The 23,799-nt window shown below is 38.5% G+C and overlaps 1 protein-coding gene and 1 pseudogene across 3 annotated transcripts in view; one reads left to right on the top strand and one right to left on the bottom strand.

Moving 5' to 3' along the window:
- Positions 1-23,799, bottom strand: part of FGF14 (fibroblast growth factor 14) — a gene marked incomplete at both ends in the record, with an annotated part of 587,184 nt that overhangs the window by 432,050 nt on the left and 131,335 nt on the right. The window lies entirely within an intron of this gene.
- On the top strand, positions 1,232-23,506 carry LOC307104426 (MARCKS-related protein-like; annotated as a pseudogene). The gene is made up of 2 exons: positions 1,232-1,861; positions 23,350-23,506. The product of its transcript is annotated as an MARCKS-related protein-like (transcript).

Genomic DNA, 23,799 nt, shown 5'->3' with positions numbered 1-23,799 from the left:
ATCAATTACTGTGGGCTGGGAGAAGGGTCAACCATCCTTTTTAAAGACAGACCCAGAGTAACTGGAGCTCCCAAACTCATCAGGGATGCACAAGTGCTTCTCTTTGACCAGATCCGAATCAGAAAGGAGAGCAAGCAGGCATTGGCCCCATTCATGTAAGTCTCCTGGAGCAAGAGGAGACCTCAGCAAAATGAAGCAGGAGGTACAGTGGTCTAGCGTTTGGGAAGAGACCACCTCTGGCTATAAAAAAAGCATGTGTTCCAGGTCAATGCAATTGTGGGAGAGGAAGCCTACAAAAGCACCATCAGGAGAAAAGTATGAGATTTAACATGTGCCAAGAAGAGAGAAAAGCAACAGAACTAGGCCACACCTGTCTTACCCACCCTCTTACCTCCTCGCCACCATTTCAAGGAGTTAAGTGGCAGATGCCAAAGGGAGGATATGTGTATTTGCTCTTGATCCTGGTCTTCCATTCCTCTCCTTTCAAGCTCCAATTTTACTCAAATTTTATGAGAAGAAATGGCCAGGGGACTTACAAATCATAAGGGAATCATTTGCTGTCTCAGGAAGGCAGCGATGAAAGAGGGAAATTCAGAGGTGGCCTTCACTGTATTTCTGATTGAAAAGGACAGAATGATCCCCTCTTAAGTGATGGAAAGAGAGCGGTGAGAACAATGACCAGGCTACAAAGGGATAGAATGTGAACTCTTGTTTCACAGCAAGAGTCATTTTGGAATCTAAAGTGATGGGATGAGCTCCACTCAATTAAGCAAACACAGAACAAAGAGAAATGAAATAAAGCAGGGTTAGAAGGGAACCAATCCCTGTAAGGAAGTGAATTAGAATTACAAAACAGGAAAGAAAACAGACTATCATGTACAATTGTCTCACTACTCATAGAAATATCATCAGTAAGGTCTGTGATGGGAGAAGGTTTACCCTTGCTAGTAAATAAGGCAAGATTCCAAAGTAATGCAATTTCCTGGGTACGTTTTAAACAATTATCTCATCAAGAAATTCGGCTTCTGGGGCATTCTGGTGCGGAGCTGGGCGGCGGAGTGGGGGTGCAGTTCGGTTTCCCCCATACCTCTCCCCCTCAAGGCACGAGCCCCACCCCTTCGCGGGCCAGGCCGACCCCACCGAGTTATCCCCTGCGGCGTGAGCCCAGGGCGGCTCCGGGCGCCCCCCACCCCCAGCAGACCCCCCCTTCCCGCCCCCCCCCTCCCCCCTGCACCATGGGCAGCCAGAGCTCCAAGGCTCCCCGGGGCGACGTGACCCCCGAGGAGGCAGCAGGCGCTTCCCCCGCTAAGGCCAACGGACAGGAGAATGGCCCTGTGAAAAGCAATGGACACTTACACCCCAAGGGTGAAGGGGAGTCGCCCCCTGTGAACGGAACAGAAGAGGCGGCCGGCCGGGGCCACTGGTGATGCCATTGAGCCAGCACCCCCTAGCCAGGGACCTGAGGCCAAGGGGGATGTACCCGCCCCCCAAGGAGACCCCCAAGAAGAAGAAGAAATTCTCTTTCAAGAAGCCTTTCAAATTGAGTGGCCATCTCCTTCAAGAGAACTCGAAAGGAGGGTGGGGGTGAGTCGTCTGCCTCCTCACCCGCAGAGGAAGAAGAGCAGGAGCGGGGGGAGATGGGTGCCTGCAGTGAGGAAGGCACTGCCCAGGAAGGGAAGGCTGTCGCCGCCCCGGAGAGCCAGGAGCCCCAAGCCAAGGGGGCCGAGGCTAGCGCTGCCTCCAAGGGAGGCCACACAGAGGAGGAGGCAGGGCCCCAGGCTGCAGAGCTGTCCACTCCCTCGGGGCCAGAGAGTGGCCCTACACCTGCCAGCGAGCAGAATGAGAAGCCGGGTTGGGACAGGTGGGTGATCTCTAAGCCGCAAAAACTGTGCTGTCCTTGTGAGGTCACTGCCTGGACCTGGTGCCCTGGCTGCCTTCCTGTGCCCAGAAAGGAAGGGGCTGCTGCCCCCTCCCAGCCACGTTCCCTTTCCTCCTTTCCCTCCTGAGGATTCTCCCGTCATCCACCTGGTCTTCCTCTTAAGGCCAGTTGAAGATGGTCCCTTGCAGTTCCCCAAGTTAGATTAGTGATGTGAAATGCCCCTGCCCCTGTCCCTACCTCTTTCCCTGTCCCCACCCCTACAGGAGGCAATTGCTGGTTCCCTCCCCAATTCTTTTCCAAGTAGGTTTTGTTTACTCCCCAAATCCCTGAGCCAGATATGGGGTGCCTACACCCCTAAACCCTGAGTGTCCAGCCTTCCCTGTTTTTAGTCTCATACTGTGCGTAGAGGCAACTGGGCTAGGGGAGGACACTGCCCTGTCTAGGTTTTTATAAATGTCTTACTCAAGTTCAAACCTCCAGCTTGTGAAGCAACTGTGTCTCTTTTTTGACTTTGGTAAGCAAGTATTAGACTTTGGGGTTATGGGGAGGTCTGTAATGTGAGACAACTTGTTTTCTTTTCCCCCTCCCATTGTTGTAAATAACTTTTAATGGCCAAATCCCAGACTTGTACTTTTTTATTTTTTGTCTAACTTTTAAAACCATTCTCTTCCACCTGGTTTTACTGCAACATTTGGAAAAGGAATGAATGTCCCTTTAAAGAAGAAATTCAGCTTCTGGAGGATAATTAGATAAAGAAACACAGCCTTTCATGAGTCTCAGAAACTTCTGCTGGCAGACCCAAGACCACGACCAAGTGACTTAGTATATGTCTACTTGGATTTGAACCTTACATCTGCAGAAAGGAAAACACTACCCACCATCGCCAAATTTCTAAAGGGCTAATCTTGTGACTGAGTACCCTCATCTACAACTGTAACTCTTGGTATGTCAATGCATGGGTCTTCTAACCTTTGCCACCCTTATAAGACATAACTGATATGGGACAGATTCTGATAGAGAAAGTAGGTTTTAGAAGATAAAACTGGAATTCGACAATGATAAGAAAATATACTCATTGATGAGAAAAATATCCAAGACCATTTAGTTACCAAATGGGACTCGATTTGGGCAAGGCACTCACCCAAATTCCAAATTATTACTGAGTGGTATTTTGATTTGAGAGCATAAGAAATGGTATGAGTTGCTAAAACACAGGAAAAAGTGAAAAGAATATCAAAAACCCAGATCACACATATCCCAAAGGTCTTTTGAGAATAGGTAAAAGAAAAGGCCAAACAGAAGTGCCAGCAATCCATCAAATTTTGCTGTACTGCTTCCCAAACTTAACTTGAGAACTACTGTATTAGATGCTCCAAAGAGTTAACACATCTCCTGAAATTTCTCACGTCTTAAGGAAAACTTATTTCATCCTCAAGATATGTTCTAAATTATTATGTATCTTACTAGGAATTGCTCATGCTTGAACACAATAGTTTGATCCTCGCCCCAACGATGGGCATGTTTGGGAGGCAACCAATCGATGGGTCTCTCTCATATTGATGTTTCTCTCTCTCTCCCCCCACCTCTACTCTTTCTAAAAATCAATGGAAAAAATATCCTAAGCTGAGGGTTAATAAAAAATAAATTAAAATAAAATTAAGAGTTAATGCTGGTAATACAATAAAATTAGTCTACATAGAACATAATTTAATTGTAATTTGTGTATTACATAATACCAGGTTTATAAATTAAATTTAGGTTGCTTAAACTTAAAATTTGTTCAAAAGATAAATGTTATTTTTCCCAGTGAAATAACATTTATTTGCCTTAACTTTTTAAAAACGGGATTAACATGTCTCTATCTGAATTTAGTGGTTTGTTTTGAACTTGTTTTCTGGTATATAAGAAAAGGGGAGGATTGGCTTATATAGTAATTAGCATAATAATAAATGCAGTAAGGTTATTGCAAAATTAAGTATTGGCTGGCTTAAAATTGGTATATTTTTCATGACAATAGTATCAGAGTACATGATGGTGGATATTTATAATTTACCATTAGGAAAAAAAATACTCACCACCAGATAGAAATGTATTATACCTAAGAGTAAGTCTTCAGAATAACATTTTTCTTTTTCTTTTTTATTTAATGTATTTTATTGATTTTTTACAGAGAAGAGGGAGAGGGATAGAGAATTAGAAACATCTATCAGCTGCCTCCTGCACGTCCCCCACTGGGGATGTGCCCGCAACCAAGGTACATGCCCTTGACCGGAACCGAACCTGGGACCCTTCAGTCCACAGGCCGACGCTCTATCTACTGAGCCAAACCAGTTAGTGTGAGAATAACATTTTTCTATAAGTAGATTATTTTGATAGTTACTGAACGTAGACTATTTCAATAGTTTACTGATGGTTTTAATGCCATCTTTTTTCCTTTTCATGTTCATGTGCATATCTAATCAATAGAGTCTCCAACTACCTATCTTGTGAAAATGTGTATTTTTTCCATCCATACTTGCATTTTTTTCATAATTGGTTCCTGGCCACAAGGAAAGGTAGAGCTTCATGCAAGAAATAAAAATTTTTGATGAAGCTACTAGTCTGCAGAGTTTCTGGAGGGATCACTTTTCGTTTTCTCTTTTCTTTTTTTTCCTCCCAGCTCTTTAAGTTGGGTTCACCAGTGTCCCTCCCTGCTCCAGTTCCCCGGCCGGTTATGCCTATAGCTAGGAGCACAGGGCAATTTCAGCCCACTGATGGTACAGCAAGGAGGTAACACATTTCTCTTGTACCTGCCCCAGAGGTGGGGGCAGGAAGCAGGGCAGCCATGGATCCCGCTGCCCTCTCACCCCTCCCGCTGACTACTGCTTCCTTCCTGGTGCCACTCTCATCTCAGTATTGTCTTAGCTCCCTTTTAGGGCTGTGCCCTTACCCTAAACACTGGCCTGCTAGCCTAGGACTCGAATAGCTTGCCTATTGCTTGTCAAACCTCTACTGAAGTCGCCATCTCTTGCTCCCTTGTACTTCCATCAGAGGACTGTGCGTGTATGGGAAGAATATGGCAGCAAACGGATGACTCCAGCATCCCCCAAGCCTGTGCCCCCAAAGTGACAGCTGTCTCAGTAAATTATTTATTCCACCCATTGTATGCTGGGGACAGTGTCCGAGAAACTGCACATGAACTTGTGAGGGATGTGCTCTTGGTTTCATTAACTGTATGGAGGATGTGAACGCTAATGTAAAAATTTAATGATTAAGCAGATTTGGGAAAAATCCTATTGAAGTAAAAGTAATAAAACTAAACATAAAATGATAATGCTAAGAGTTTAACCACCTGTAATCCATGGGTGTAGGATGTACCTCATACAACCATATTGGTATAGTTTTTACCTGGAAATTTGTTTTTCTGGAGATAATTTTAATATTCTCAAAACAGAACATGATCTGAAAATTAGAAACCATTTTCCTCATTCATCTGCTCATTTAATAAATGTTGCCTCCAAGGCATAAAGTAATTGTCATGAAATGCAAATATAATTATCTCACCCCACTATTGGAAAGATTTCAGTAGCTCCCTAACACTCTCCAGATAAAACTCAAAGCATGACATACTTTTGCCTGCCTAGGATCTGGCCTTAGCCTACCTCCAGGTTGATACCACCACTCATCAATATGCATACTCTTTCCCACAGACTGAATACTCAGTTCCTGAGGGCACCATACTTCCCTTTGTGAGCACAATTTCCCCACTTCCACCCAGATAACTTTAACGAATCGAATTGTTGTAGGCTCATCTAGCACAACTTCATCTGTAAAAAATTCCCTATGGCCTCAATGCTCCAGTCTCTACTAGACACACTCTTTTCTTGCTTTTGTAGCAACCTGTGTATACCTCTCTCACAGCACATATTCCATCCCACTATTAATGTCTATTTGCTTATTTGCTTGTCCTTGGATGTATTGCTCCTGTGGAAGCCCTATCCCCAACCCAGCTACTTAAAGGTAGAACTTTTCTGTTTTCACAACCCCCAGACCTAACACAGCTCCCAGATGTTCTAGGTTCTCCATAAATGTTTATTATATGAGTGAATAAATGAATGAATGAAATTTGAATTACAGAAGATAAAAGATAAAGCACTGAACATCTTATACAATGATGTTTCTATTGTGCCCATTGCATGTCTTTGCTCTGAAAAAAAAAAAATCAGGAGCATTTTTTTCTGCATCTTTTAAAAACATAAATGTAATGTAGTGGCTGCTTCCTCAGATTTCACCAGGCAGAGGGAGCTATTTCTCACCTTCTCTGCAAGGATTGCTCTGCCCTTCCTTTTCTGGGGGCTCTAATTTACAAGTTGGTTAAGTGTGAGTTCATCACTAGAGATGCCCTAGATCTTCCTTCACTGGGGGTGGGGGTAGAGGAAGAGGAGGAGGAGGAGAAAAAGGAGGAGGGAGAAGAAAGACGAAAGAGAAGGGGGAGGAGGTGGAAGGAGAAGAAGAAGAGGGGAGGAGAGTAGAGAAGGAGGGGAAGAAGAAAGGGCAGGGAGAGGAGGAGGAAATTAAAAGAAGAAAGAAGAGAGGGAAGAGCCAGGCGAGGAGAGGAAAACAGAAGAGAGAATAATTTTAGGCAAATTATTTCTAAGGCACCAGTTGAAGCCTAATTACCTTTTGTATGGGTAATTGACACTCAAATCCTCAGTTATTTATCTCTCAAGTAAAAACTAAATCTCAAGTACAAAATAAATTGGGTCACCATTGGTTATGGTAACCCAACCACACATTCTGGAAAACAGAAAGTCTGAGTATCAAATGAAGATACTTAAGTGTAGGGCAAAGTGATATCCTTACAGGCACTATGATGGCCCGATGCCAGTTTGCTGGCCTGTCTTGAGCTACTTTGTGCTGAGCCTTAATGATATTCCCAAAGGGAGCATCACCAATACTGTATGTTTTCATTTCCACTGCAAACTTTCAGTTGTTTCTCTTCTCCGATTCACTGCAGCATACTAGGGCAAATAAAAATAAAAATGTTGTTTCCCCTCTTTCACAGTGACTAATGCTCATGGCACTGACAGATGCCAAGAAGTAGAATGAACACCGGAATTGAGAGGTAAACTGGCCATATTTGAAGACATTCTGTAAATAGCCTGGCTCGTACCCAGCAGCCTGCAGTATCCCCAGTGCATCCTGTCCTTTCTCACTGTCTTATGTTTAGATGTGCTGATCCCTCTGCTTACAACGTTTTTCCTTGTCTCTTGCCCCATCTCTGAATGACACCTACTTTATCCCATGTCTCTGCCGAGCAGTTACTTCCCCAGGAAGCCTTTCCTAATTCCTCAAAAGAAGCAAGAGGCCCCTCCTGGTGCTCCCATAGCACCCGCTACAGTAATTCCCTGTTTTTCAGGTCTCCCTCCCAATACATTGTCAGATACTCAGGGGCCAAGACTGTGTTCATAAGAGAAACTCAGAAATATCGTGGGGGAGGGGGGGGGAGAACAATTTAGACTGTTTTTACAAACAAAATTCATGTAATTTTATTTTAGATCAGTATCTGAGGGAAATAGCATCAATCCCTCAGGAAAAGGACAAAGGGACCACCCATTGGGACAGTCTTACCAGTACAACAGGACACAAGTAAGCACCAAAAACGAAGCAAAAGTCCTGCATGAGGCAATTAGAAGATTTTGAGAAATATTTAAGGAGGTTTACCCTTAGCTCCTTGGCTGGTTTAACAACTTTTAATTCAGCTTGGCTGCAAGTTGTAGAGAAAAATCTTTGAAATATTTAAACCAATAGCAGTGTTAACCAATTATAAAGAAATGGGGAGGGGGGGTGAAAACCAAATGTAACATCTTTAAAGAATAATAAATTAGCTGGAAACAGCATCCAAAGAGCAGTTCCCAAGATATCACTATGTAATTATAGCTCATCAGCATATGTCTCGCATATTCCAAAATAACCCGTTACACTACCCTCTTTCTCCCAAACTGGGAAAGAAAGATGACAGCAGGCTTCAAAAAATGCAAACTAAATGGTTCTTTAATAACAGAAAGCTTTGAATGTCCAATATTTTCTATAAGTACATCATACCTAAAAAAAAATCTGAAAGCGTATTCCTAGAATTCAAATTACACTTAGTCGATTTTCAAGGATTTTTATAATGCTTTGGAAACAAAATAAACTTTCCTGTCAAACTTCAAAATAAAGAAGAGATTATTCCCCAAAAATCAAGTATAACTATCAGGTTTTATTGAGTCCGGGACGTGGAGGAGTCTTTCTGCCCTTGGCTTCGTCGGTGTGATCGTCCAACATGATGCACTGATGACATGAACAGCTTCATCAGTGAGGGGTACCAGGAGACATGGAGGGTTGATATCCATTTCCGTCCCCTGGTGATCGGCTGCCTAATTATCCCTAGAAGCAGGTGGCTCATGTGTTCCCTCAGTACCAGCTGTAGCTGAGGCCTGGGCAAATTTCACTGGACAATTAGATTTGAACATTTTAAAGCAAATGCTAATCTTTAGTATCACAAAGTTGGGGAAAACTGCTCCTCATAAAAGTGCAAAAAATACTTGCACTCATTTTAATATTTTAAATGCTTAAGATAAAGTATTTTGAGGTTTATACATTAAACAATAAACAATTAAAATACTTAAGATGAAATATTTAGGTTAAACACACTAAAACTTTTCAGAAGCAGTCATTTGCCATCTAAAATAGAAACATTCAAAATCACTATTTACTACCTATTATTTCTTAGACCTCCCTTTCAAGTGATGAAATTCAAAGAAGTTTTACTTCTGATTCCTTGCGCATTCTGTCCCTTCGAGAATCTATATATAGGAAAATGGTGGTATAATCCCTGTTGCTAAGAATCTTTCAGCCTTACTGTCTCTGAATAGGTAGTTGTTCATTTAGATCATTTAGGTGGGGAATTTTTTTCTGCCAAGGACCATTTGGATATTTATAACATCATTTGCAGGCCATACAAATTTATCAACTTAAAAATTAGCCTGCTATATTTGGTCAAACATTTAATTAACTCACCCCTAATGCCTTGGCAGGGCCAGATCAAGGTATTTCAGGGCCAGATCAAGGACACTCCCCAACCCTGATTTAGATAGTCTTTGTAAAATTCCTAGCACAGGGGATTACTTATGATAGTTTTATGTAAATGTATCTCTAAGAAAGCTTTATGCCTTCTTTTATTATATCAAGTAACAATGATCCAATATAGACAATTATAACAATTAAGAGGTAGGCATATGTTAGGTATCAAGCACTCAGAAATAACACATTTCCATTAGTTTTTGAACTGTTCATGAGCCCTCAATGGTTCATTTTTTTACCTGTACTATATCTGTGTTTTCATTCCTCTTAGTAATCAGTTATTCATTTTTAAGTAGTAGATTTGATAGATATTTCTTTGAGATTATGTAAGATGGACTTATCATCATTCTCAAGATAGGGCAATGAAGGATAAACAGTGAAAAATTACATAGTAAGATTTGATTTAAAAAACTAAGATTCTGTCCCAAGTGCTAAGGGTTTATATATCATGTTTTCTTTTTCACTTAAAAAAATTAAGAGGCATTCATAATAAAGATAATATCTATTGTGCATATAGATTATGGAGAGAGATTATGAGGTTAATAAATTCCAGTATTCTCATTTTATGTGAACTTTTACTAAAATATATACTAACATCTTTTTTTTTAACTTTATCAGTATTGATATGTTAGACCCCATATATTTCTATGGAATCTGAAATAACATTCTGTTTTTAGATAATAAATATTAGTAGAGATAAAAATGTTTCTAGTAAAGTGCTTTTGGATATAATATTGTCTTTAATTTATAAACTATTACTAAAATTCATATTTTTTTTATTCTAAACTCAAATGAAACATTGCAATAAACACTCTTACATGGTGAAATAATTTACTCTGTAGTATGTGTTTTAGCTTAAGGTAATAACATAAAGTTCAAATTTTAAAAATAAAAATTCATTGTAATATTAAAGCAGAATAAATCAGAAGCTTTGGCTCAGTCTTTCAAAACATGGCTGCGTATCAGAATCACTGGGCCATTGGTTGCTTATAAAAACATCAATCTATGTACCTATATACTTACAAGATGTATATGAAGTTATAAACACATACATATGGTTATAAGAATATATATGTATATATATACATATAGTACTTATATATGTACTATTTATCTTAAAGGGTAAGTTCCCATATAACCCCAAAAGATTTTTCCAGCAGACCTGGGGTAATTCTGGCAATCTGGATTTTTCAAAGAGCTTCCTATGTACTTCTGAGATACAGCTGGTTAGGAGAACCAACTTTTGGTGTTTGAATCATAGCTCTGCTATTTACCAGTTCTAAGGCATTGGACTAGCAACTTAAGACTGTCTAACCTTCACTATACTCATCTATAAAATGAAGGAAAAATACCTTTCGTATGAGAGTCTTACTAGGATTACGTAGGATAATGAAATGTTGAGCACTGATATCAACACAAAATTGATGCTCAAAAAAGGTTTACAGCCTTTCTTCTCTTTCCCTAAAACTAGCCTCTACAATTGACATGGAGGCACACTTCCAGTTCTCTTACTTGATAAAATAATATTATGTAGGTTTCCATTTAAAGCATAAAAGCTGGCCAAAAATAATTTGCTGCCTATGTCAAATGATTGAGCTATATGGCCCCCAGGCCATCTGTGTTTGTTCTAGGTGGATTTTAGACACTACAAAAATACTTATATAAACCAAATTAAGTCTAAGGGCCTCACATGGCCCTGTATCATTCAGGGTTCCAGCAGAGAACTATACACTTACATTGGGTAATTTGAGAAGGGGGTTTATAAAGGAATTGTTTATAAGAGTCTGGGTAGGATGTACAGAAACCACAAGGGATGGTAACTACCCTGGAGCTAAAGGTGGGGGCCAGGGAGCAACACACCTGAGTCAAAGGGGCAAGGTAGTGAATGATTATACAAACCTGGAGTCAGAGGGACACCCTCACAGAACCTGTGACTTGGTCAAGGGACCCAGCTGGCCCACACTGAGCATTCAGGAAGACAGTGTGAGGAATAAGTCCCAAGCCTCACTCTTCTCTCTCTTGCTAGTTGCTTGCTGATGCTCCCCATTCATCAAAGGTCAGTATCAGCCTCCCAGGGCAGGATGAAGAGGTGAGGGGAGATGGGAGGAGAAAAGGAAAGGCATCCTGCATAAACCCTAAGTCATTCTTTCAGAATCACAAAAGAACATAGTCCCTCACATCAAAGTATTAAAAATAGTTCTAATGTTTACTTGCATCTTTTGAAACATTTAAAAAGCCAAATCCATAACCAAAATAATTTTAAATAACTTTTATCTCTTCCCCTCCCATTCGCAAAGTCTCCCTGCAAAATGAAGTCTTCACCACCCTGCATTTCTCTATTATTTTTTTTTCTGTTAAGTAAACATTGGCTCTTTCTGGTACAAACTCCTCAACCCCATTTCAGTTCCCTCCATCAGCATTTCTGCTTTGCAACTATTCAGAAACAAAACTAGCAGGTTCATTATCTCTTTTAGCAAACACAGAGGAAGGTGAGGTTAAAGGGAGAATAGCTGCAAGCACTAACATGTAAGTATGTTCTTCTGTTTATAATGCTTAGTTAAAAAAAATAGGAGCTCATCTGGAAACAATGCAAGCAGAAAGCAAATCTATTATTGTTGTCTGTAAGTTATGACTTGAATTTTTTCCATATATAAAATGGAAAACGTTCCCATATATAATATAAATATTGACTATATCTGATATATGCATTGCAAATGGTAGCATTCAAAACTTTGATATGTTGTATTCTACTTGATTCTCACAAAATAGTCCTATAAGGTAAGTAGGAATTTTTATCCTCTTAAGACTAAGAAAGTTAAATAAATAAATAGAAGAACCATAGCTGGTAAGGAGAGAATCAAATAAGAATCCAGAAATATACATATGTAAATTTGTCTCTGAGAACTATATGCATACACACACTACCATATTTACTTAGATCTAGTTGTTCATTTATACTGATTCAGCACTAATCTTTCATATAGAACATATTTTGATTTACCGCTTGTTTGGAAATATATAATACAAATACTTCAACTGCCTTTTCTAGAGAAAAACAATGAGATTTCTTGGTAAATATACAAACAAAAACATTTGTTTACTCCCTGCATTGTCACTTACATAAAAAAATTAATAAGAACAAAAATAAGACATAATTGCAATCACAACAAAATTAGAAAACTATAGCAACCCTAAAAAACAGACTAAGAAACCTATTGTAAAATACAACAGAATTGGGATAAAATGAGAAAATAAATTGTGGGCAGTTCATATTTTTCTATATCTTGATCAAGATGATAATTTCTTAAAAGTAAGTCATACTTTCAAAAAGTCCTACTTAGTGATCCTTTACTTGAGAAGGACCAAGCTCAACTTCCACTCCTCAGAACAGCAGAAGGGACTGGACTAAAGAAGAATTATACACATTGGCCACTGAGGTTTTTTTCCCATTAAAACTGCTAATGCCAAGAAACTGTTCAAGAGAGAGTTGGGAGGGCAGAAGAGAGAGGTTCACTCCTCCCTGTAGTCACTGACCCGATTCAGCAAATGAGTGATAAACAAACACTAAATTACAAAATAAAACTCAAGTGATTTAAATGCTCAATAACAACAAGCCTAATGCTCTGTGTGGGTGATCTGCTCATTTCAAAGAAAGAATATAGAAGAGAGAGAGAGAGAGAGAGAGAGAGAGAGAGAGAGAGAGAGAGAGAGAGAATATGTCAAAGATCACAGAACTGCCCCTAATAAGCAAAAGCAAATTTAAACCAGATGATATGTGGATACTTGACAAAGAATTTTAAAAATAGATCAAAGAGATAAAAGGAAGATCAAAGGTAACAAACAAAGATAAAAAGTGAACAGACCAATTTTAGGAAAGAAAATTTAAAATATCAGTACTGCCATTTTCAATAGAAATCTACAGCAAAGAGTAGAATACATAATGTTGAAACCAGTAAGAAACATAAAGGACAGGCTTGAAAAGCAAATCACACAAAATAAAAATAAAAGTATAAACTCACTGAAGAGAAAATAACAGCTACCTAAGATAAAAACATTCAAATGTGTTAAACTGATATTCCTGAAATGAACAAAAAGTGGAACAGAAAAAAAATCAAAAGATTTAACCAAAAAAAAATCTTTTTGTTATCCTCATCTGAGGATATGCTTTTATTGACTTTTAGAGAGAGAGAAGGGGGAGAGAGAGATTTGTTGCCTCCCATGTGCACCCTGACCTGGGATCACACTCACAACCTAGGTGTGTGCCCTGAATGGAAATCAAGCCTAGACCTTTTGGTGTAGGGGAGGATGCTCCAACTAACTGAGCCACCCAGCCAGGGCAAGAAATCTTTCTTAAAATAAAGGATGATTTGAAATTAAACAGTCATGCTATATTTATAATAAATTATGCAAAAATATTAACATTTAATATTCTGGTAAAGTTACTAAATGTCAAGGCAAACAGCAAACTTCCTATCAAAACTATTGGGTTAGAATAATACCCATAAACCAGAAAACTAATTTTGAATTCAACCATACCTTAGTCTTCTCTGTTTCTCAACAAAGGAGACTGAGATTTTTCCATCTTTGTACTGCCAAAACCTGACACTGCTTAGCACAGTGTAATGCAGAAAAAGCCAATTAGGAGTATTTCACACAGGACTTAAACATTTTCACACCAACTTTCAATGTGCAATAAAGTGAAAAAAATGCCTACAAAATTCTAACAGAAAAAAATATGTCTCCCAAATTTTATACCCAGCTATGATTTTGAGTCAAGTAAATAGACAAAAGAAAAGAATGTTGAAACATTCATGGGCATAAGGAACCTATAGGCAATTCTTTTTAAAATGTGTACATCATACATATAAATATTATATATTACACACATATATTTCCATCCAAGTGATAAACCAAAATGAAGGATTAGTGCTAAAGCAATATAAATGAGAAACTAGATCTAAGTAAATATAAGAATTATGGTTACAAAACACAATACAAATATAATCATTGGTAATGTAAAATATTAATGTAAAACACTAAAATTAGGAAGTAAAAGAAAATATAAACTTAACACTGCTCTCATTTTCCAATTGTATAAAGTTAATAATCAAGAAATGGTTATTCAAATTCATTATATGACACTATTAAGCAAACTACTAAAAGAAACTGGTTAGGTTAGTCAACATTTTCTATGTCCTCAAAAGCACAAAAAAGAACAAAATTGTAGTCAATTTTGCTAAAATAAGATTAGAAGGGAAGCAATAAATCATGAAATACAGCATTCCAAGACATCAGAATAGAACCAAACACACATAAGAAATCAATAAATGTAAATGGAATGAAAATGATTATTAAGAAAAAGTAATGGTGAAAAAAATGAAAGCAATATAAATGCCCATCCTTAAAAGCACAAAACTGTAAGCACTTTGAGGACAGGAACCTATCTATTTGTCTTGTTTTATTTTGTTTTTGTTAATCCTCACCCGAGGATACTTTTCCATTGATTTTTTGGTGTTTTTTTTAAGGAGAGTGGAAGGGAGAGGGAAAGACAAAGAGAAACATCGATGTGAGAGAAACACATCGATTGGTTGCCTCCTGCACAAGCTCTGACCAGGGCCTGAGCCAGGGAAGAGCCTGCAACCAAGGTATGTGCCCTTGACTGGAATCGAACCCAGGACCCTTTGATCCACAGGCCGACACTCTATCCACTGAGCCAAGCCGGCTAGGGCTATTTGTCTTGTTGGTTACTACATCCCTAAGCACCCAGCATAGATCCAGGCACATTGATCATTAACTAACCTAATGGTTAGTGGAATAATCACTGAGGAACTAAATGGCTAGTGGAATAACATAATAATCCATACAATGAAATAATGTGTAGCTTTGAAAAACAGTAAATTCTAAAACTAACTAATATGAAAAGTTTTGCATGATGTTTTAAGTCAAAAGAGAACACTATCATCTCATTTGTATAAAAAACAAAAATAAACTGATGAACAAAAATAGACCCAAAGACATAGAAGCATCGAACAGACTATCAAACCTCAAAGGGACGGGGAGGAGGGGGGAGGGGGGAGGGGGGAGATGAACCAATGAATTCATATGCGTATATGCATAACTCATGGACACAGACTATAGGGTGGTGAAGGCCTAAGGTGGGGGGTAGGGGGTGGGGTTGGAGAGGTCAATGGGGGGGAGGGGACATATGTAATACTTTAAACAATAAAGATTTTTAAAAATAATAAAATAACTTCAAAACAGGGGAAAAACAAGCTAGATAAATACTATATATAAGTTATTATGGGTGCTATTACATTGCATATGCAATGTCGTTTATACAGGAAAATGTCTAGAATAATATATATGAATATATATAAAAATCTCAGTAGAGGTTCTGATGGAGACAGAGAATGATGGCAGAATGATTTCATTCTTCATTTCTGACCTGTCATTCTAACATTTTTGCAATTAACATGTTAACTTTACAATTTAAATCATTTAGATTAAAAATAAATAAAGGCTACAAATGTAATCAGAAATTTTCTATCATTATTCCTGACATCACTCAAATATTTGGGAGACAACATACTATATTTAATTAAGAAAAATCTTTACATCATAAGCCTGACTAATCTTATAAGTGTAATGATAAACTCACCATAGTAACCAATTTTATCCCTTCATAAATAAGAAGATGGTTTAATCAGTCACCAAAAAGATAGAGATAACCTTTAGGCTGATGAGATAAGCTTCAGATTTTATGCCATATCACCTAATAGAGCAATCTGGAGAGATAGACCTTCTCATTAAATATTCAATAACATTAAACTGAGAAAAACATACTTCAATTGTAACGTTGGCTCATACAGAAAAGGTGGTTTGAAGCAGTCAGTAAACAATTTGTTAGGCACAAATATGCATAAAATTGAAAACAATTAAGTAGAAAGAGAAAAAGCCCCCAAAGTGCTAGGTAGAGTCCAACGAGATATATGTAAACTCATCAGTTAAGGCAATTTCTGTTAGTATACCCCATACTACATGGATGAGCATGCAAACTACAAGTGTAAAATAAAATCCTTTTTATGAGCTCTAAAAATGTCTCCAGGTCATCTAACATTTATTGAATGGCACTACACAGAAAGCACTATTCTAAATACTTCCTAGTGTTAATGCATTTACTTCACACAAAAGCACATACACACACAAAACTATGCAGAGGAAGAGGCAGTCATCGTCATTATGTACATTTTAGAAATGTGAAAACTGAGGCACAGAAATGTTAAATAACTAGCCCAATGCCACACAGATATTGCATGGTACAGCCAGAATTGGAATTATGTCACACAGACAGGGGCCCCACTCTCAACCACTGTACTACATGCATCTTATTTTAAAATAAAGGGGGAAATTCATCTGAGATATTTTTATATTCTAGTTTTAAATCTATTTTGACCTAATAAAAATATATCTGAGTTCAAAGAAGTACATTTTTTTAAAATAAAGCAGATTAGCTTGTCACTGCAGAAATCATACCTTAGTACCTGTCAAGAGACAAATAAAAACCAGTGACATGGGAGCTACATCCCATGTTTAACCTTAGAAAAAGGCAGACTTTCTTTCCCCTTAGCTGAAGGAACTACATGGTTCTTTACTGCATTGTATTATCTTGAAAAAAAATGTAGCAATACTGGACATATGGTGTAGTTCAAACCCCTGCTGAGGAACTGTTGGACAGGAATACTATAAAATATACCTAACTTGGCTAATAATAGCAAACCACTGATCCTTCAACTAATGGTGTTTATAGGAAATAGAATTCACGAGAAAAAGAAATAGCAGCATGAGGCAGAATTAATCCACAACATGCAATTTCCTTCTCTGTGCATAGCCTTCACTGAGAGGAAATCTGAAGACTCACCACCTGTTCAGATGTGCCTTTCCTAAGATTCAGTACGGCCTACCACCAAAATGACTACAGGCATTCATTTATGCCACATAATAAAGGTAAGCATTGTGTTTGCTGAAAGGTAAATTTTGTTATCTAAGGAATGAAGTAAAAATTAGTTACATTCTCAATTCTCGGTCTCTTAATTTTAATAACAGGTATTTTCTGTGTACCAGTTTAGAACATCTGAAATTTAATCTGCAATCGTAGTGATTTTTTTAAAAAATATATTTTGTTGATTTTTTACAGAGAGGAAGAGAGAGGGATAGAGAGTTAGAAACATCGATGAGAGAGAAACATCGATCAGCTGCCTCCTGCACACCCCCTACTGGGGATGTGCCCGCAACCAAGGTACATGCCCTTGACCGGAATCGAACCTGGGACCCTTGAGTCCGCAGGCCGACGCTCTATCCACTGAGCCAAACCGGTTTCGGCCATAGTGATTTTTAATACTTTATTTATAGTCAATCTGTGTTTCAATGCACAGGAAATGCTTTACTCATCTTAAAATTCTTCACCTTTCCTTTCTTTTGGTGCAGGTCCAGTTTTAACACCTCTTTCAACTAAATGTTTCTTTCTCTGCTCTTTTCCTCCCTTCTTGGTTCTTTCATTTATTCCTAATAACTCCATACTTTGCACAAGGATTAACTATTTTCTTCATGGTGTGACCTTATAGGTAATACTTTCTATGATATCTTGCAGAAGCCACTCATCTGACTCTTGACACACATCTCTTCGGTCAGTCTTATATTACAAATGATTCATCTTTGATATTTTTTTATTTAGGAAATATGCAAAATATACTATCAAATGAATTTAAATCATGATGTCTAGACTAGGTGCTATTAAGGACTTGTTTTTTCACAATTTCTGAAAATGTTTCATTTAACACTGGATTTCCCCCCTAACACTTCCATTTAAAATAACATTGGAAATATTTGAAAAGTAAAGAAGATAAACATGAATTTGAGAGTAATGAGGTAAACATTCACATGCAAGCATTCCACTGGAGTAACTGCTAATAATTCCAAAGGCTTACATGAACAGGTATTCCTGCAAAGAACACCAGATACAGATTTTCTGTCTCAGACTTCTATGACTGATGAAGGCCTAGTTTTAAAAATGGTACTTGTAAAGTCCTGTCTTATGATTTGAGTCCAAATTCTGGATCCTCAAATTAGAGTTCCCTTACCAATTTCCACCTCTGCCTAGCCCAGTAAACTCCTCTGCCTCCAATTTAAGTTCCTTTAAAATCATCCCAAGACTAATAAAAAGGAAGAATTATTTTTAAAACATTTTGTATATTAAATTTCAATTGTTCTAAATTCACTTTGCAAAGTGAATTGAACAGACATAATCCCAGCTGTGTGTCATTTACAGTATAACAGAAAATGATGACCTGGACTGGGATAGTAAAAATGACAGAATGAGACCACTGATTGTTCATGTATAAAAGCAACATATTATCACCCTAGCTGGTTTGGCTCAGCGGATAGAGCATTGGCCTGTGAACTGAAGGGTCCCAGGTTCTATTCCAGTCAAGGGCACATGCCCAGGTTGCAGGCTCAATCCCCAGTAGGGGGCGTGCAGGAGGCAGCTGATCAATGATTCTTAACCTTGATGTTTCTTTCTCTCTCTCTCTCTCTCTCTCTCTCTCTCTCTCTCTCTCTCTCACTCTCTCTCTCTCTCCCTTCCCTTCCTCTCTGAAATCAATAAAAATATATTTTAAAAAAAATTTTTAAAGCAACATATTATCAAATTGAATTGAAGAGAAATGAACAGTAAAAAAACAACTTGCATCATACATACTTCTTGAGCTACAATCTTACTACTATACGAAGACAAAAGTGGAATATACTAATATTAAGAAGTACTATCTCTTATATAAAAGGCCCATGGCCATGATGGACCAAACAAGCAGCAGCTCTCGTGGCAGATGGGGCGGAGAGCTATGAGCGGCGATGGGCAGGGTGGCCAGCTGAGGCAAGAGGAAGCGAGCTACTTGCGCACAATTTTGTGCTCACTGAGCCTCTAATAGGATATAAAATTATAATGAGCTTTGGAGTCAGTCTTGATAGAATAGTTTCCAGCAAATTATGCAATCTGATTAATAGTTTCCATTGGTAACATGGAAATTCCAGGTTTTCCTGAGGATTGCATGGGATAATTCAAGTGAATACCATTGCACAGATGAGGTCTCAATAATTGTGCTTTTACCTTAACTCCTGAGTCTTACTAAGGAGGGCTTTCTGGTTATATGTATAGTTCATTGTCACTAAATCAAAAGCACTTCAGCAAAGATCTCTTAGAATCTCCACCAAACTACTGACATATTTAGACTGTGGAGCCTTTCTTATAGTCTATTACATTTGCTGCAGGCCATCAAACAAAAATTCCGCAGCTCTGTGAATACTGTTTGTTCACCATCAGTTCAAAGAATTCTTTATTCTTTGGAGAAGCATTTTAAAGCCTCTGGTGCATCATGCAAGTTGCTTAAAAAACACATACCGTAATTGTCATGGCATACATAGTCAATTTTTTTCTAAAATTCTGCAAAGAAATCTATGTATTTGGCCGTTAGTGATTTTAGAAAAAAATTTTTATTTAAGCAACGTCTTATATAAGCACCTAGAAACACATGAATGATGTGTTTTGTTACTAACAAGACATTTTAAAGTTGACAGTGAGTGATGAAAAGAATTAGCAGTTACAAGACCTTAGTGTAGCCATTAATAACAGGATAATGTGACTTTGAATAATTTGGTGGCATGTTTACTGGTATCTATGCTAATTACCACCCTTATAAAATTAATGGAAGTCAAGAAATATTGATTATGAACCTAATGATGCTTTCTAAAGACCTATCAACCTGGAAAGATGAGGCAAGGGTTAATACTTTGCCAGTCTTTTTTATTCATTTTTTAAAGTCAATTACTTTATCTATACAGTTATTTTTATAGATTAATTTTATCAACTGACACATTACCAGAATATGGCCAATTTACCAACCTTATTTTTAAACAGATGCTAGACAACAGAGAGATTGTAGCTGATGAAATTCTATTTTAGAATGACTGTCAAGAAAATCTATTTTAGAAATCATTACTGACTTTACACAACCTCTTTTAAACAATCACAATGTCTATTTGCCTTAAATGTATACATTCCATTTTAATCCTAAAGTTGTGTTTAAGCAGAAAGTTATTCAAAACTTGGAAAAAATCAATGCACTCATTATCCCATAGGGGAGACTCCTCTGCCTCCTCTGAGGAATGTCCAATGGACTCAGTGCCCTACATCACATGTGGAAGCAGCATGTGGGTCCCAGGCCACGCCAGCTGGGGTTATTTAGAAGACTCCTCATAAACTGAACTCGCAGTAGAACATGTAGCCTGCAGGCTCACTCTTCCTTGTCCCAGGGGGAGGGACCAGGAAGAGCTCTAGGGAGTATCAGGAGGCCAGCCCCAGGCTCTGCTCTGCTGCCTCCCATTATCCTGCTGGAGAGCATCTCACATAGGAGAGGATCCCAGGAGAACTTTCATACCCGCAATCATTTACCAGATCTCACCCAGGGAAGACAGCCAAATGCTGAATACCCCTTTTCACTAACGTTTCAGCTCTTCAAACTCTTCTCTGACACATGTTTGCATTGGCTAGTATGAACCCAGAGAAGTGATCCTGCACTCAGTGACTTCATAGCCTACATATATAACTGATCTAATTTAATGCATGCATGTTTTTAAATTTACATCCTTACTATCCCTGTCCAGGTCATTATTATCTGATTGAGACTGCAAATGACGCACAGCTGGGATCACATCTGCTCAATTTACTTTGCAAAGTGATTGGCCGACAACCAAATGTGACCCTTAGAATAAATGCTCCTCTGGGGCCGAGAATGGTCTCTGAAGAGCCCTCTTAAGAACTTCAGTCAAAGTGGGAGCCCATCCATCATTCAGCTGAAGTGTCTCAGCCACCATATTCCATAAATAAATTCTAATGAAATAACACAAATGCAGCTGAAGTCCCGCTTAGATATACCACGTCTGCAGCCCATTAAAAGAGGCTTCCTGGCCATGGGCTAAGGGTTCTGAAGAGCTTGATTCTTCAGGGAGGAAGAAATGAAGGCGTGGATGCTAAAACAGTTTGTGAAAAATTACAGAGCTAATCAGCAGTCTTCTTTGAGTCTAAAGGGTTTGCCATCAGAGAATGAGTAATGGACAAGTTAAAAATTCTAGAAACGTATAGTAAGATAAGAGTGAGCAAAACAGCAATATATATTGACATCAGTTTCTAACCATAAAATTAGTTTTTATAAGCTAATGAATTTCATCAGCAGACTGGGTAGTCTAAACAGTGGTTGGCTGAGCATAGGCTCAAAATACATCATTCCTTCAGAAAATAAAATCAAGATACTCTAAAATGAAGAATTTTAGACATGAGACCACAAAAGTAAACTGCACTCTACATATTTAGTGTAAAAATATTTCTTTAAACTCCAGTGTATGTATTACTCACCAAATCCCTTTCTACTGCCATCATAATGTTCATTTGTTAATTTTAAGCTAAATGATTGAAAGCAAACAATAATTATAAAAGAAGGAATCATATTCCACCACATCAAGAAGGGCTGGTGCCATCTGTTCTAGGGAGTAATGATGGAAGGTGCCATGAGCCCCCACACAAACAGAGGGCACGTCTGAAGTCCCCTGCAGGCCTGGTCCCCCCCAACTGCTCTCCCCTGCAGGCCTGCCCCCCCCCCAACTGCCCTTCCCTGCAGGCCTGGTCGCCCCCAACTTCCCTCCTTTTGCCGGCCTGGACACCCCTAACTGCCCTCCCCTGCAGGCTTGATTGCCCCCAACTGCCCGCCCCTGCTGGCCATCTTGTGGTGGCCATCTTGTGTCCACATGGGGGCAGCCATCTTTGACCACATGGGGGCAGCCATCTTGTGTGTTGGAGTGATGGTCAATTTGCATATTACTCTTTTATTAAATAGGATAGAGGCCTGGTGCACGTGTGGGGGTCGGCTGGTTTGCCCTGAAGGGTGTCCCGGATCAGGGTGGGGGTTCCCTTGGGGCGTGGGGTGGCCTGGGCGAGGGGCCTGTGGTGGTTTGCAGGTCGGCCACACCCCCTGGCAACCCAAGCAGAGGCCCTGGTATCTGGGATTTATTTATCTTCTATAATTGAAACTTTGTAGCCTTGAGCGGAGGCTAGCGCCAGCCAGAGCAGGCGGAAAGCTTGGCTTCCTCCATTGCCGGGGAAACCCAAGCCTCCTGCTCGCTCCGTGGCCGCAGCCATCTTGGTTGGGTTAATTTGCATACTCGCTCCTGATTGGCTGGTGGGTGTGGCTTGTGGGCATAGCAGAGGTATGGTCAATTTGCATGTTTCTCTTTTATTAGTGTAGATTGTGTGGTTTATATACTGACTGGGTTAATTCTTCAGTTGTATTTCAGTGGCATTTTATGACTATAAAATATTAGGAACTTGTGGGAGAATATTGGGGGAAAAACTAAATTACCCATGATCATTTATCAAGAGATTATTATAAGTAGGTATCATATATCTGTACATGGTTCCAGTCCTTTATGTGTGTATATATGTATTGGCAGATAGATAGATAGATAGATAGATAGATAGATAGATAGATAGATAGATAGATGATACATAGATATATAGAAATAGTTTATTTATAAAATGTTCCATATATTACATTTATGTGGGAACGTATTATGGAGGAAACATGGTATTTTGTAGCTACCACCATATATAAGCTTAACTGTTTCACTATTTCTCTAATGTTTAGGTTCCGGTTACCTCTAACTTTTGCTATTAAAATAATACCGCAACAGCAATATTTTAACAAAATGTAAGTGCTATATTTAATCAGTTCAGTTGCCAGGTTTTCTTCTTAATGTCCCAACTGTGAATTATGTATTATATTATCTACTGCACCTCATCAACTTATAATACTAACAAACACTGATTCTTCACTGTGCACCACACACTGTTCTAATAACTTCCCATATATTTGCACATTTTTAAACTCTACAAGAACCTCATGAGATAGAATCATTATCTTTTATCACCTTTAAAGAGAAGAGAAAACTAAGACAATGAGAGAACCCTCTAACTTGCCAAAGTCTTGGATAACACAGCAAGAACTGGGCGTTTGAACCCAGGAGTCTGGGTGCCTGAGCTCTACTCTGAATCGGGTAAGGTAAGTACACCATCTCTCCAAAGAACAAGAGCACATGTTTATTAAGCACACTATATTAATATATTTCTCATTTTTTAAAATAGCACATAAGAACGGGAATATTGATGTATTTAGATAATGAACAGTTATAGAAGAAAAAAATTATACAAAGGAAAATAGACATAGTGACTCATTCCTTTACTGAAACAGCTTTAATCTCCCCAGAAATGACATTTGCCTTACTCCTCTTGTAGAATTACAAAGTGTTGTGCTCATATTTTTTGAGAGAAAGGATGAAAATACAAAGAAGTTCAAGAAGTTAATGATGGATCATTGTGATTTTGATATTCAGAACTATCATGGCAAGCAGGACCTGAGTTGAATCCTTTTATAATGCAACCACTAAAGAGATATTTACCTCTTTTAGTGCCACATTTCTATCCTTTAAATAAGAATGTTAACCTCTCAATATTATTGTGAGGCTGAAATCAAATGCCCCACATAAAGCAATTAGCATACTAGCCAATGTATGTCAAAGCAATTTTTTTTCTTCCATCTGCCTTGCTTCCCTCAAAAAAACAACAACAAATAAATCAAGAGAAAACCCCTCTTGGAAACAACACTGTTTAGAAGTCTGAGCTTTTATAATATAATCACTAACATCTTGCTAAGAAT

The sequence above is a fragment of the Cnephaeus nilssonii genome, assembly GCF_951640355.1.
Source record: "Cnephaeus nilssonii genome assembly, chromosome: 8".
Classification (NCBI taxonomy): Eukaryota; Metazoa; Chordata; class Mammalia; order Chiroptera; family Vespertilionidae; genus Cnephaeus; species Cnephaeus nilssonii.
The sequence above is the reverse complement of the archived record's forward strand: the minus strand, read 5'-3'. Positions and strand labels throughout refer to the sequence as shown.